The following is a 14,235-nucleotide window of genomic DNA, read 5'->3' on the forward strand; positions in this document are numbered from 1 at the left end:
TAATGAAAGCGTTTCAAGTCATTAACAGGCCACGCTGCTCATCAAGTGTACTATCTGATGTCCAATCAATACACAAGGGTGTCTGCAAGTCAGGCAGGTGTCCCCTGTCCTAATGAATTTCCAGTCAAGGTCCCGCCAGACGCTCCATCTCCATCTCGGGGTTAGCAAACAATCAAGCGCTGGGTTTAAAAATAAAGCCCTGCGGCTCTTGAGAGGCTCCCCGCTGCTTGCTCTTCCTCCTCCCCCTCTTTCTCCTCCCACCGTTGTTTTGCTCTTCATCTTCATTGTTTTCTCCTAAAGGAGCCGAAGGCTTTATAACCTCAGCAATGCCACGACTGGCCGCCTCCCAAACAAAAAAACGCTAACGTCCTCATTAGCGTAGCGTGCCGATGCCGCTGTTTACCCGCTGTGTCGACATGACAGCGATTAAAACTACAAATTGACTCTATATTCTCACAGTGACAAGGTAGCTAGCTAATGCCACTCTTCGTCAAACGACAATCTGATTGTAGATAATAGTATGTACATATTTTCACAAATTCCATTTTCAGTCAAAATGTTTCATTTTGGGTACTTTGCAAGGGAAATGAAGCAGATTAGCTGACGTTTGGAAGTTGACTGGCCAAGTTTTAGCAAGTAAAAGTTGAGCCAAAGTTGACTTGAGAGCACAATCGCACCTCAATGTGTCACTTTACGTTTTGGCGCAAACTTTCCCAGCGGACACATTTTTGATTTCATCTTTCCAGGTGAGAGATTTTGTCAGCGGGGGGTGGTCTGAAGGAATCCGCTTAGCTCCATCCACCGCTGCAAATCCTCCCCGCGTTCATTAGTGCAACGAGCCAAATTAGCATTAGCGCCTCAAATACGAACACGCCGACATCAAAGCTCGGCTGCCTACTTTTGCACGGCTAACGCAGGTGGGAGCAATTAGGCTGAAATATGGAGAAAGATGTCAGAGGTGATGAAAATCCTCTGGCGCAAGCAGACTTTGGTCAGTAGGGATCCCGCAAACCTAATGACATCTGACGAGGTGGGCAAAAAAATGATTTCACGATTGAATCTGGTCCTCGGGTCTCATGGGGATCACATGGTATGAGGTGATTGATAGCTGGTGGAGACTGAAGAACAAGATGAGTCATGATTCTGTTCTGGCTGCTGGAGGGCTGACTAGAACTGTTTGGCAGCTTCACATTTGGCTACAGAGTGGACAACCTTCTGAACTTAAACCTTGAGAAATATTAAATAAGTGCAAGAAATATTCTTGTTCGATCCCTGAGAGTTTGACCTTTATTTGATAGTTTGGCTGCTGAAGTGCTAACGAGGACTGTTGGTCAACGTTCCCATTGGACCCTAAGCTTGATCAATATTTTGCCTCAGACAGCTTTGACAGTTTGATAATGTTCTAGCTATGTTGATGTTGAACGATTTAGGCCCGCTCATTTAAGGATTTTGGCTGCTGGAGGGCTGACGAGAACTAGGTCTCATATTAAGTTCTTTTTCTTCCCACTGTCAGGTTTGAGGCTTTTGTTGTTGAAGATCTCTCTTCTTTTTTTTTTTTTTTTTTTTTCCTTTGTCGTCATGCAATCTTCTTCTTTGTGGCGGCAGCAAAGCAGTGCTGTGGGCCGCCACGCTAATGGAACGGATGGCCAATAAGTGCGCTCATTATCTTCTCCTGCGCCTTCAAGTCACACATGAAAGCCGCGGCAGCAATGTCACGTAATGGCGTCCTCACGCCCGTCCAGCCCGCCGACTTTTCAGCATTATTTGCCTCGCTCGCCCATTTTGTACTTAAGTCCACTTTTGTCTCATTGCCACGGGGCTTTTTTGTGCTTCCCTGCTATGGTGATAATGGCCGACGTAGGCGAAAGAGCTAGCTTTCAGATGCCTCCCGGCGAAATCCCGCAATCAGAAGTCATTTAAGATATGACACGTGTGGCGGCTAAAGAGGCGCTTGGCCATGCGGGGATAAGATCGTTATCTGCCACCTCACGTCGTTAATGAAGTGACGAGACGGAGACGATACGACGCGGTATCGCCGCCGTGAAAATTTGTTCCAAGACGCTCAGACTTGACGTGCTAACAAACACATGCTAATGCTCGACACGTTAATTTCTAACATCTCATTCATATTTTTTTGCTTTGGACATACAGTAATCGACATGTAGATTGTATGAATTAAGAAGCTTTTGATTTTTCTAGTTCTAGTCATTGAAAAACTGACAAATAATCAAAATGAAAGCAGTCTGCTAGCTTAATGCTAACATATAATGCAAAACGTTAGGTGCCTTTTTGTAAAATACATAAATTGGCACTACATGATTGCAGTGTATTATTTCTCTTGCGAGGAGCATTACAAGTTCTCATTTGCCTCCAAATCAAGGCAAATGCACTCAACCTTTCAATAAAACACGACAAGTGCGACAAAATGACTCGTTTCTTGGCTTGGTGAGTCAGAGGATATTGCTCTGACTTAGCGGAATGACTTTGTCACCCAATTTGGTCCCGTTGGAGCGGCGCCAGAGAACGTCGCGTCCTTTTTGGACTTGACTTCCTTCAGCGGGGAGACAAAAAGTGCTCCGTCAGTAGATGCATGCAGGCCGGGCACATGATGTCACTCGTCAAGAGACAAGCGAGTCGATTGTCGGGTCCTGCAAGCGAGTCGATTGTCGGGTCCTGATGATAAAACTACTGGTACACATGGGAGTTGATGATGGCAAAGCAGGCCGTTTGTTCCCTTGCACTTTTTCTTGGTGGCCTGCAGACCTGAATGTGAAATAACATCTTTTTTCCATCTTGACAAACACTCTGCTGACGCTCTCCATGCTAATGAGTTCCTCTCCAGCACAGATGTGACCTCTCCTGGTTACAACCTGGTCTCATTAGCCATCGCCCACCTTTCTTGGAGGCCCTCCATTTTCTCAAAAGAGCCACTCTGGCTGAAATAAGCCCTCTTGAGATGAGTTTCAAACCTTAAGCTCTTGGAAAACGGGTTTGACGAAACCCGGGCGTCCGCTCACCCAGTTGGCAAACCTTTGTAAGTCACATGATTTGTTCAAGACAATGTGAAATGTCAACTTGGATTCCAATTTTTTCTCAAAGTTAGCGGGCCTATGCAGGCTTGACTAGGACCGAAGCGGCTTGAAATACCGTCCATGTCGCCACTACTGCTGCCCCCTTGGGAACCTCTTTTAAGTCCAGTAAAAAAAAATGTTGAGCGCAATAGAGAGGCGGCGCGGCGGCAAGTGTGTTTGTGAGGCTAATAAATTGCAAGGTGACGGCTGGCTGTATTTACTCTGCACTCGTCTTGACAGCACCATGAATGTGCTCTTTTCTAGCACGGGGACAATTAAAGAGAGAATTTCACCGTGTTATTGATTTTATCCTTTTAACCGCACGGAGAGAAGAAAGCAAAGTTAAATTTAAAAAAGTGTGACAAGACGCAAGCATTAACTTGTGTCTGTGTTTGAAGCTACAGTGACGCCTTCATTTAGTGTATTCTGGTTGATATTTTAACAAGTGAAGCGCAATGTGAGGAGGACCATGCACTCAATGCTGAGCTGATTATTCTCCAACCTGAAAGAATGAATCCCGTGTCGTCAGCTCAAGAGGCCAAACAAACGCACGCACGCACGCGAGTGACAACGACGAGCGTTGTCATCGAGCTGACTTGACAGCAAGTCGGCTTCTCTGAGGGACAAGAGGCTGCTCAAAGGAACACGGACAATTATTTCAGTTGCTTCAGAGAGGTCTCGGCGTGTGTGTTGGGTGGTTGAACGTGAGCGAGTTGCAAAGGTGATAAATCCAGTTGAACACTTTCAATCCCCTCTGACTGGAGTCTTGATTGTGCTTTATCTCGAAAGGCTCTCAACGTTAGACATTGATTACTACAATTGTTACCTCCACTAAGCAAACATTGTGGCAGTTCTGGGAATTTGTTTTTATTGTTGGTGGTTGGACGGATGCGTTTTTGTATGATGGTTGATTGGTAGCTTCACTGGTTTGGTTTGGTTCGGTTTGGTTTGGTTTGGTTTGGCCCTGCGATTGGCTGGCAACCGGTTCAGGGTGTCCCCCGCCTACTGCCCGATGACGGCTGGGATAGGCTCCAGCACGCCAGCGATTTATAATATAATAAATGGATGGATGGATGGATGGATGGATGGATGGATGGATGGATGGATGGATGGATGGATGGATGGATGGATGGATGGATGGATGGATGGATGGATGGATGGATTTGGTTGGATGGAAGGGTGGGTATTGATGTTGATTGAGGTTTTTTTAGTCTGTGTTTAAACTTCCACATTAGAGGTTGCAAAAGATCATCAAGCAGCCAGAGATTAGTCCACACTGATGACTGACCAGATCCACACGAGTGTCTCTTTGGATGCATATTTTACAGCGGGTAAGATGTCAAGTTTCCATTTTGGGGCGGGACGAAAGCAACTCCTTGGGCAATGAAGTGGGCAAAAGGGTAAAAGAAAACCAGAAGAAAACAAGAAGGTGAATGATGCCAAGCAGAGCTTTCATGTCCTTCCAGTGGCAGGCAAGGCGAAGAAAAGCTTTAGCGGGAGAAATGTGCCGCCTGTGCCGCTCCTTCCCTCCATGCCGGGTTTTGTTTACACAAAAGGGAGACATTTGGACTGGGATAATCTCGGACGCAGACCTCCAAGCCTCAGCTGTGCTGCCATGCCAGAGAGCCTGGCCGTCCTCCCTGCCAAGCTCCAACTCAGCAAAGTCCACTCTGATGCGCTCCAACTGCCAAAAACACTGAGCTTCGAGTGTAAGACCAGGATGCAAGTTGACTGTGGAGCTGGACGCAAAACAGCAGTGACACTCAAAAGCGTACAAAACATTCCGTGGACTTGCAGGGGGGAAAGAATATGAGTTTGAATTTCCATCACAAACAGCAAGCTATTTCCTCTGATGAGCTTCTCAGCGTGACAGGTGACAGCAGGAATTCTTCTGATTGGTTGATTGCTCCCTCACTTTAAACTTATTGAGGAGACAAAGTATGCAAATTTGTTTCGCTAGCTCGATTGTTTAGCATTTTAAGTCCATCGTGAAGCTTCACATCGAAGCTGAATATCCCGACGTCCCTTTTAGGACTCGCCAAACTAGATGGTAACATTTATTGAATAATGTGAGGTGTGTGTTCTTCATTTCTTGTCATTTGCGTGTGAACGAGAGAGCTCGGGCTCGTTATCGCTGGTGTCGCTGTCGTCACTCGTGCCCCGGTGAGATGTCAAACGCTAAGCGGCTCATTGGAGGAAATGTCAGTACAAAAAAAGGACACGATTATTGCCGCCCGGGAAAGGTCACCTACAAATGTGGTGCCGTTAAAACCGAAGATCTACATGGGGAATGGAGAGGAATCATCTTTGGACACGCTCAAATAAAGCCGGGCGTTCATCATTTGCTTTTTTTCTGGTGAGGTGAACACGAGTCCGCAGACGAGCAAACGTGTGATGGGAGTCACAGGACGCCAACGTCTGTCCTTTTGTTTCCTTCCACAGGTGAGCAACTTCCTGTTTCTTGGAAGACGGACGAAAATTGCTTTTCCCGGCTTGTGTTCTTGACAAGGTCTTGCCTGATAAGTCAGGAGAAGGTTCTCCTCCGATGGCCACGGCAATTTAAAGGGGACATTTTACGAAAATGCAACTTTAATGGTGGGAGACAAATTGCTGTTGTTTCTTGAAAGTAGTTATTTTCTCTGCTTTGTGTAGATTTTTATTTTTTTTAGTTGACTGTTTTATTACTTCTGGTGTCCTCCTTCCATGGCTCCCCATCCATCTTCTTTTATTTAGAGAGTTCAATTTCAGGAGCAACAATCAGAAAAAAGAATTGGTGAAAAACTGTTTGAGCTTTCTCAGTCTGCACATTTTCAGCAGTTATCTCATTTCACTGCTTTTGGTGTATTTTGGACACTCATTGATGCAATTCCATTTTAGTGATGTAAGAAGGTTATTATAGTTCATAAAAACAAACAAAATGAACTCAAATAAAAAATATATTTTCATTGATGAAATAAAACTAATTTATTAAACGAAAACAAAAAGTAAATGAGACTACACCAAAAGCCAGGCTGGCTCACCGGATGAGATCCATCCCCGACAACAAGGGTGTCTTACTCCTTTTTGTTGCGGGCCACAATGGAGTTCTGATTTCCCTCGTGGGGTCATTAATGACTTAAATAGAAATGAATGGGTGGATATTATCCCATACACGCAACAGAAAAGTTCAAAAATGTTCTAATGTATTTAGAAATTAGGATTAGAACAAAATATTTTGCAAATTTTCACAGTTTGGGTATTTTAACAAGAAACATTGAATTGACACGCATGATTTTGCGGGCCATATAAAATGATGTGGCGGGCCGGATCTGGGCCCTGGGCCTTGAGTTTGACACGAGTACCCTACAATGATCTAATTTGTCCCTGGTGATAAAAAGGCTCCAAGAGTCAGTCTCAAATTGTTGATCGTTGAAGAAAGCATGCAAGAGACGCCTTATTAGGATTGCTAGGAACTGTTGGAAGAAAAATGCTCACGTCTGCTTCAAAGCGGCAGCTTTGGGTGAATTAGCGCCTATTGATGGCGGGCGCTGCTATCTGCTTTTCTGCTTTTGAAGTCGGGCGCAACTCCCCGCCAGGTTTTTCTGCTCGGCTTACGGCGCATTCCGCCATTTGCCCCGCCGCCTAACAATGCAAATAATTCGCCTCCGCGAGCTCGCCTCCTCAGTTAATTGAGGAATCTTTTTATGTTTTCAATTAGCGCCTCCTTTTTCTTCTTCTTACACGTCTGACATTTGTTCTAATTGCACAAGAAGCACGCCGGCATCACAACAACAACCTTTATTTTCCCGTCAATCTCTTGCCACGGGGGAGGGAGCGCGTGAAAGAGTTAACGAATAATTACAACTGCGGATGGGAAGAAAGAAAAACATTTCTCGTCTTTCTGGCCGGGAAGAACGGCGCAAGGATACTTCTCAGGATGTAATTACACCACATATCGACGGCATCGTCGGCTTCTCCTATTTGGCCTCGTTAGAGTGCTGCTTCCTTAACTATGCGCTAACTTCAAATCAAAGCCCGACGCCAAGCGTGACGTTGCTTTGCAACACTGAAATCTCCTCACATTTGATGACTTCCAATCGATCGTATGCCGACCGCCTGATGAGAATCCATCATTATAGCCAGCGATCATGGCGGCTTCAGTCAAAAAGAAATAAATCTTCACCCATCTGAATAAAGCTTTTTTTTGCCTTGTAAACTGGGTACACACATCCTATAATCCAAGATTGATAGATATTAGTCCCCCCAAATCTGATCAAACTCAACAAAGGCCCGATGATCCTGATGACTCCTTTCTAGCTGTCGGAATCTCTCAAATAACGCCATTTGTCACAATGTAACAATCGACGTTAAGGTGCCAAAAATCATTCTGTGCGAACAAATTGTCCCCGGTGGCTTTCGTTTGGCACCGCAAAGAGGCCTGTGTGCTATTCTTCCCCCTGGGAGGAAGTAGCAGATGTGTGTAAACACAGTGGCAGAGTAAAAGCCAGAAGCTCTCCAGAGTGGCGTCAGAAAGCCAAGATGGGTAATCCCAGGAGGAGCTCAACACAACCACGAACTCGCCCTCAAATCCTGTTGGCTTCTAATATCCACACGACAACTGGCGGGGGAGTAGAATGAGGGGGGGCCGTCGTATTCATTCGTTTGTATTCGCTGAACAACAGCATCGATACTTTTTGAGGTCATCTGCATGACTTGTATTCACCGTATCTGAAGTCCGACAAATGCTTCTTTGTGATGCAGTTTGACGATCGGAGGAACTTGGAGATCTGACGCAATACTTTGAATACAGCTTTAAATTGCATTCTTTCATTTGTTGCTCATTCTCCCGCAAAAAGCCCACCTGGGAAGCACTCCCGCGTCTTTTACAGAACAACTACGAGACAATCCACTCCAGCAGCCCGCTGACTGACAAGCAATTGCACGTTCGCGTTGGAGATAGATTAGCTGTAAAAGCCGGTCAAGATCAAACCGCTCGCTTCTCTTCGGAGGCTCCGCCGCCCCGCGGTCAAGTTCTCAATGTTTCGCTTCACCAGCAGCTCAAATTATTCATCAAGAGTGTGCAGGACAAGAGTAACATACAGAATACTTAGTGATTGTTCAAAATAAATGGCACGCTGCCGAGAAGATGGTCAAAACACATCAATCGTGAATTCTGCGTTGACACCTCTGACAAACTTTTGACAACAATTCAAAAAACTTGGACAAAGTCGGTGCGACATGTTCGCCGTGCAATGAAATCACTCTTGTATATCGATTTAGTCTCGGACGATTGAATGCTTCCAATTTAGAGATTTTGGCCAAGCTCCTTTTCTATTGCCAAGGCTCCATCAAAGGTATGCTTGGATGAGTTTGGTGGACATTTAAAGGTTTTCCAAAAATAGAAGACGCTGTCACATATTCTTCCTTTTGGTCTTCATGGAGATGTTTCAATTCTTTTCTCCAAGCCACCTATGGATCAATAGAGTAATACTAATGAATGTATTGGCTTACGAGTCGCACTCCTAAAAGCCTTTTGGCCTCCTTGATGCTACTTTTTCTTCTTTGTCTCTAATTGTTTTCTAAAGCCTCTGTTGGGACTGTGTTGGCATGGCCTTATTATGGCAGCTGATCAATGTGATTTATGGGTCCTGGAGGCCAAACATGCAAACTGTCTCATCTCCTGAGGCTAAAGCCCAGAAATCAATGGCTCACTGGCTGACTGCATGAAAGGGAGTCTAGTCACAAAGCATCACGGGAATCAAGTCCAATCCAGAGACCTTTTTTCACTTCTTCGTCTGTTTCTCTTTTTTTTTTTTAGCACATCAGGCTTAAAAATAAAATCCATAGCCTTGTGATCTACTTGAATTGCTTCCATTGAGAAAGGGTTGCCAGCATGCAGATGGCCGCCTTGTTAACATAATCCCATCGATGTCCTCCAGCTGTGTAGCTCATACTCGCCAACATTTCACACTTGTTATTATTTTTTTTTTGTCAAACAAGATTCAAGGAAGAAAAAAAAAAAAAAATCACCACCACCGGGCTGGATCGCCCGTGGTTGTGTTTTGTGTCTATCGATTGCTGTGGTGCTTCAAGCTGATTGTCGACAGTACAAGTCCGCTTAAGGAGCACGTTGTATTCTTTTTTACTCTTAATTCCTTCTCATTCCACCAGTTGCCAGGCAGGCGATTAAAATCAACATGAGAGCATGGCCGATCGATATCCAACATGTTAGTATTGTGCCTTAGGACTTGAGGCAAGAAGTGGGTCACGGAAAGCTAGCCATGGATGCCCAAACTGTTGCGCACCCTCCAGGGCGCGTCTGTATTGCCTAACTTGTGTTCCGTAAAAGTTTCTTGGCGAAAATCCATCTGTTCACTTCCTGTTGTGCTTTTACTGTTTAGGGTCACTGTTGAGATGGAATATATAGCAATCGATTTTTTTTCGTGAGAAGAAACCGATACTGATATAGCGCAGCACTGTGGCTATTTTCAGCCACCCTGCTGACGGGGTTTTTCTCTGACTACTCCAGCTTCCTCCCACAGTCCAAAAATCACCGATTTAGACATTGCGCCATACGTTTATTCCAAGCAGTTCTCTTTTTGTTTCCATTGTCAAAACATTCTTTGTACATGTTGGCAAAAGTAAGACCTTCATCCATTTTTACCTGAGTGGTGTCGTTAAGTGGACTTGGCGCAGAGCCCGGAAGCTAACGGTGCGTTGCTAGCACATCCCGAGTGCGACTCCAGGGAGCTTCCTCGAGAACAATGGAGACAATGCGGCAGAACGCAAGACGTTGGACACGGGCCACTAAGAAGCTCGTCCCTACTTAGCAGAAACAGGAGCTTTATTTGTAGACCCCTACTCCAACATCACTTGGAGTTGGAGAACATCCGTGGTAGAAATTGCTATTCTAGGGGTCTCCATGTCAGCCATTTTGTTTTGATATAGTCACTTGAACTTTGATGATTTCCGACTAGGGAATTCATCTAATGAGCCTCAATTGAGGAATCGTTGACAGATGTGCAACACTAAATTCCAGAGCTTTGTAGCATTTGCTTTTTAGTTAAGCCAGAGTAGTTTGAAAATTTGATGCTAATTGAGAGTATTCCTGGGAAGTAGGAAAAAATTAGACCGTCACCAGTTAGGTTCAAAATTGTGATTCTCTGAAAAATCTCAAGTACCCACGTTGGAAAAGATATGGGAAATGATCAATTTTGGTCTGAAGTTGTCATTCCAATGAATTACCGACAGGAAATATATTTTGCCCGACAACTTAAATTGTAGACGGAGCATGGCGCCAATGGTGGGTGATCTAGTTGAGGATTTGTCACGTCAAAGGGTTGTGAAGCCCTGAATCAATTCAATGTTTTTGTTTTTTCAATAGGTCATTTGGCCAATCTTCTGTTAACAGACATGCTGCACAGACTTAACTTGAACATTTTTGCATTTCTTTTTTTTTCAGCTTTGTGAAGAAGCTCGTGAGTTGATGCCTAATGATTCAATTTGTTTAGTAGCTTTGACTCATTTGCAGACAATAAATGATTTATCAGAGGAGGGCCGTGGGTAGTAAACATTTACTTATTGATCAAACATATTTCTGTATAATCCTCATGTTAGTTTATTTCCTCACGCTGGTCTGCAGCGAGCTTCCGAGATTGCACCTCTCAACCAGGTCACAGCCACGGTGATGTGGTGGAGAGGGAGAGCTTTCGGCACAATCTGAAAAGCGGGGAAAAGTGAGCAAATTTCCAATCCTGCGGGTTCATTTGGTGCCTTTCAGCAGCAATTGCTGTGTCTAAACATTCATGAGGCGAGCAGCAGCAGGGTTACAGAAGGGGGGGGGGGCAGGAGGAGCATGAAGAGCGCCGGCAAGGCAGTCAGTGCAGGCGGAGGCGAGGCAGCGAGAGGAAGTGTGTGAATGTTACTTTCTCTCACATTTGAGGAGCAACGAGGAAAGGAGAAGGTGCTGTTGGTTTGTTCTCGAGAGGAAGAAGATGAGAAGTTGAACATCCGGTTCTTAAAAGGTAACATCATCTTATTTTGTTCATCATGTCAAAAGATGAGCCTCTCAGCAGTTGGAGAAAGTGACTAAGGCGAATTTGTTGTGTGGGGAAGGGCAGGAGATGGTAACCGTGGGGTGCGTCCGGCGGCGGGAGGAAAACGCGGTCAGGAGCTCGCTGACTACGGCAGCCAAAGGGGGCAGCAGAATTTGTATTTTGTAGCCTCTGAGACAGCACGCAGCTCTGCCAAGTCCGCCGCTTCTTAGGAGAAAGATTTCATTGTGCGGTTGATTCATGAGGCATCGACGTGACCCCGCCAAACCCCCCCCCCGGCCCCCAACCGACCTCCCGCCGTGCCGGATTCACTTGGCCCAATGATGCTGTTGAGGCATCAACACTTTCTGGAAGCATCGTTCTGAATACTAAACGGGAGTTTCATGAAGCCATGAGAGGTCAGCGTACTGTTAGGCGCATTTCTTGTTGAATATTTGCTTTCAGGCTGAGAGACGAGGTCACGTAAGACCAAGCTAGAGAGCTCAAACCTGGAGTTTTGGAGTTGATTCTGGATCTTTTAAGTTCTCCGATTGGAATGGCAGGAGAACATTTTAAGCAGCAGTCTACCTGGAAAGTCTGCCTCACAAGTTCTGAGTTGGAATTTTGGCTTTGGTGTGAAGCCTACATGTTGTTCCAGGGCTTGTGTGGGTTTTTCTCCGCCATTCCAATAACATGTATTTAAGTTCCTTGCAGATGAAGAAAGCTGGTTTGTCTTCCGTCAATCTGTAGGTGTCTGTCTTCTGTACATCTGTCACGTAAACTCCCGTTGCCTCGGTTTTCTTTGATGATTCCTTTTGTTATTGGATACCCTGGCGTGGTGTCGCGTAGGTTGTCATGGCGATGGCAGATGAAACATGCTCAGGGGCTTGTCGGGCACAATGATGAAGCAGTGTGGTGGGTTTTTGCGAGCTTTTCCACAGCAGTTGCTCAAGCTTCAGAGACTGAGGATGGAGAAACTTACCTCCGGGCTCATGTTGCAACTCCAGCTCAAGCAGAAAAATCAAAAATAACATCAGCGTTCGGCTGGAGTACTTGAAAGAGACGCTATGAGAAGCTTTGTGACTTTGGCCACTTCAAACCGACCCAAAGGTACATGGTCCTATTTTTGTTGTCTTTGTCAAGGTCCCAACTTGAATCGAGTGGGTACCAAGTCCTCAAAGGCTGATGCGCATTTGAATGAAGCAGCTGCTGCAATGGACTGCAAGCTTACCGACTGACTTGTGGTGGCCAGTCTGAAGAAAGCAATCAGTGACGCAGGCTGTGGCTCTGTCTATTACATCAAGTAATTACATCCAGTAATAGACACCAAGACCTCCACTGCCCAATTAATTGCCATTGATTCACTTTCCTGTTTCCATTCAAGTCCTCAAGGACACATGTAAAAGGAAAACTGTTTTATTATGGAGCTTTGGTTAGCTTTTATTGCTGGTAGGGCCAAAGTATGGCATACGGACCACATGGGGCCCACTCCGCTCATTCATCTGGCCCACAGAGTATCATGATATTTGTTATTTTTGCCTCGAAAAAATGCCTCAACTTTTTTCTGGTCCTTGAGCACCAAGGTTTGCCACAATTTGTACAAATAGTCCCATGGAGTGCTTGCTTGTACTTGTCCCCAAGGTTGTCTTGTCGGACCAGCATTCCTCTTGAATATTCTCCCACCGACACGGGTTTGCTTTGTCCGCCTCTAAAAGATAACCTCAGGAGAAGTTCCCAGCGCTCACCATCCTTTTCAATTTGTAACGCACGGGTATCACAATGACAGCGACACACAATCGCTCGCACCTTACAACACAGCCCGCAGGGACACTGGAAGAGAAACATGAGGTGCACACAAAAGCAACTTCACATACACGCAACGTCTATCAATCGCAGTTGACAGATTTTTAGCTAACTTGTCTTGTTGAATTTTGACGCAGCTGTAAAATGAATTCATCGTTCATATTGGACAAGCCTATTCCTTTTGGCCAAACTACGAATACTATTCTTTAGTATTTATGGAATAGGAAACTGTGACTATTCAGTACAGTGAATGCAATTGCCCTTCAAACTGATTGCACAGCCAGAAAATGTCAAAACATTCATTGCCTTCAACAAATCTTTTGCTGATTTGGAGTTTCTGTCTATCTAAGAATATGTGTTCTTTTGTGTTTCTGATCAAATGCAATCGTGTATTCTTGGTTCAGAGATAGAGTTATTGACTCATTGCGAGCTGACACAAAGTTTATTCAAATAAACAAGTGATTGAAATGAGCTCTCCGCAGGTAGACGGCTGACTAATCTCATGTGTAAATCTTACTTCTTTTTTTGTTATTAGCTGACATGTTTTGTGGCCGGTGTTAAAGTGGGTGGTGTTGACGCACGAGAAGCGTGTGATGTGACACGCCGGGCGGCCGAGACGGAGTGTGCAAACAAAGCAAAGCGGAAGCCCGCCGAGTGTTGGATGGTGGATTTGTCAAGGTTTGTCATTTGTGCCAGACGCTGGGATTCAACATCTGGCGGAAGTTACGCAAAGGCCACATGCTGAGCCCCCCGAAAGCTCAGATGCCCCGCTGGTGTAAAAAAAAATCACTCATCAACACGTCTGTGCCGGCGTGCTTCGACAAAGCGGGCGCACTGCACTTTTCAAATATGGACTGTCACAAAAATATCAAATTGAATCTACCACTAATGTCAAGAAAAAGCAGCCACCCCAAGCTTTTTTGCCACACAATGGTTTGACATTGAGCAAAAATTTCCAGGGAAGAACAAAGAAATAAAAAAACAAATGTTTAGAATTGCAGCTGGCAACGCAATTGTGAAGCGTTCACTGTTACATGACACATTTGTGCAGTTTGAACTCCAGGGGAGCGGTGTATTGTTTGACGATGAATAGCTCTCTCCGTCAAAAGCAAGCATTTTTATCTTTGTAAAGACAACCATTTGGAAAAGACATTTTGTCAGATGGCGCAGGTATAGAAAATAAGAGAGTTCGTCAAGTCGTCAAACAAAACGGGCTGTGCGCGGAGATAAGCGATGTATTATAAAATACGGGACAAAAATGTAACTAGTAAAATTCCTTTTATCGCTTTAGATTAACGTGCAAGTAACATTGCACAATGCATCATTTTCTTTTAAGTATGCCAGCAGGG

The 14,235-nt window shown here is 45.0% G+C and overlaps 1 protein-coding gene across 3 annotated transcripts in view; it reads left to right on the forward strand.

The window, feature by feature from the left end:
- Positions 1 to 14,235, forward strand: part of LOC147041442 (cadherin-20-like) — a 41,724-nt gene that overhangs the window by 2,963 nt on the left and 24,526 nt on the right. The window contains exon 1 of one of the 3 annotated variants that reach the window (XM_085939098.1): positions 10,952 to 11,074. The exons of the other annotated variants lie outside the window; for them this stretch is intronic. The gene's annotated coding sequence lies outside the window, so the exon portion shown is untranslated. Of the gene's footprint in view, positions 1 to 10,951; positions 11,075 to 14,235 lie in introns of those variants that run through there. 3 annotated transcript variants of the gene reach the window in all.

This window comes from Syngnathus leptorhynchus, chromosome 19 (genome assembly GCF_054491065.1).
Source record: "Syngnathus leptorhynchus isolate UIUO chromosome 19, UIUO_Slep, whole genome shotgun sequence".
In the NCBI taxonomy this organism is placed as follows: domain Eukaryota; kingdom Metazoa; phylum Chordata; class Actinopteri; order Syngnathiformes; family Syngnathidae; genus Syngnathus; species Syngnathus leptorhynchus.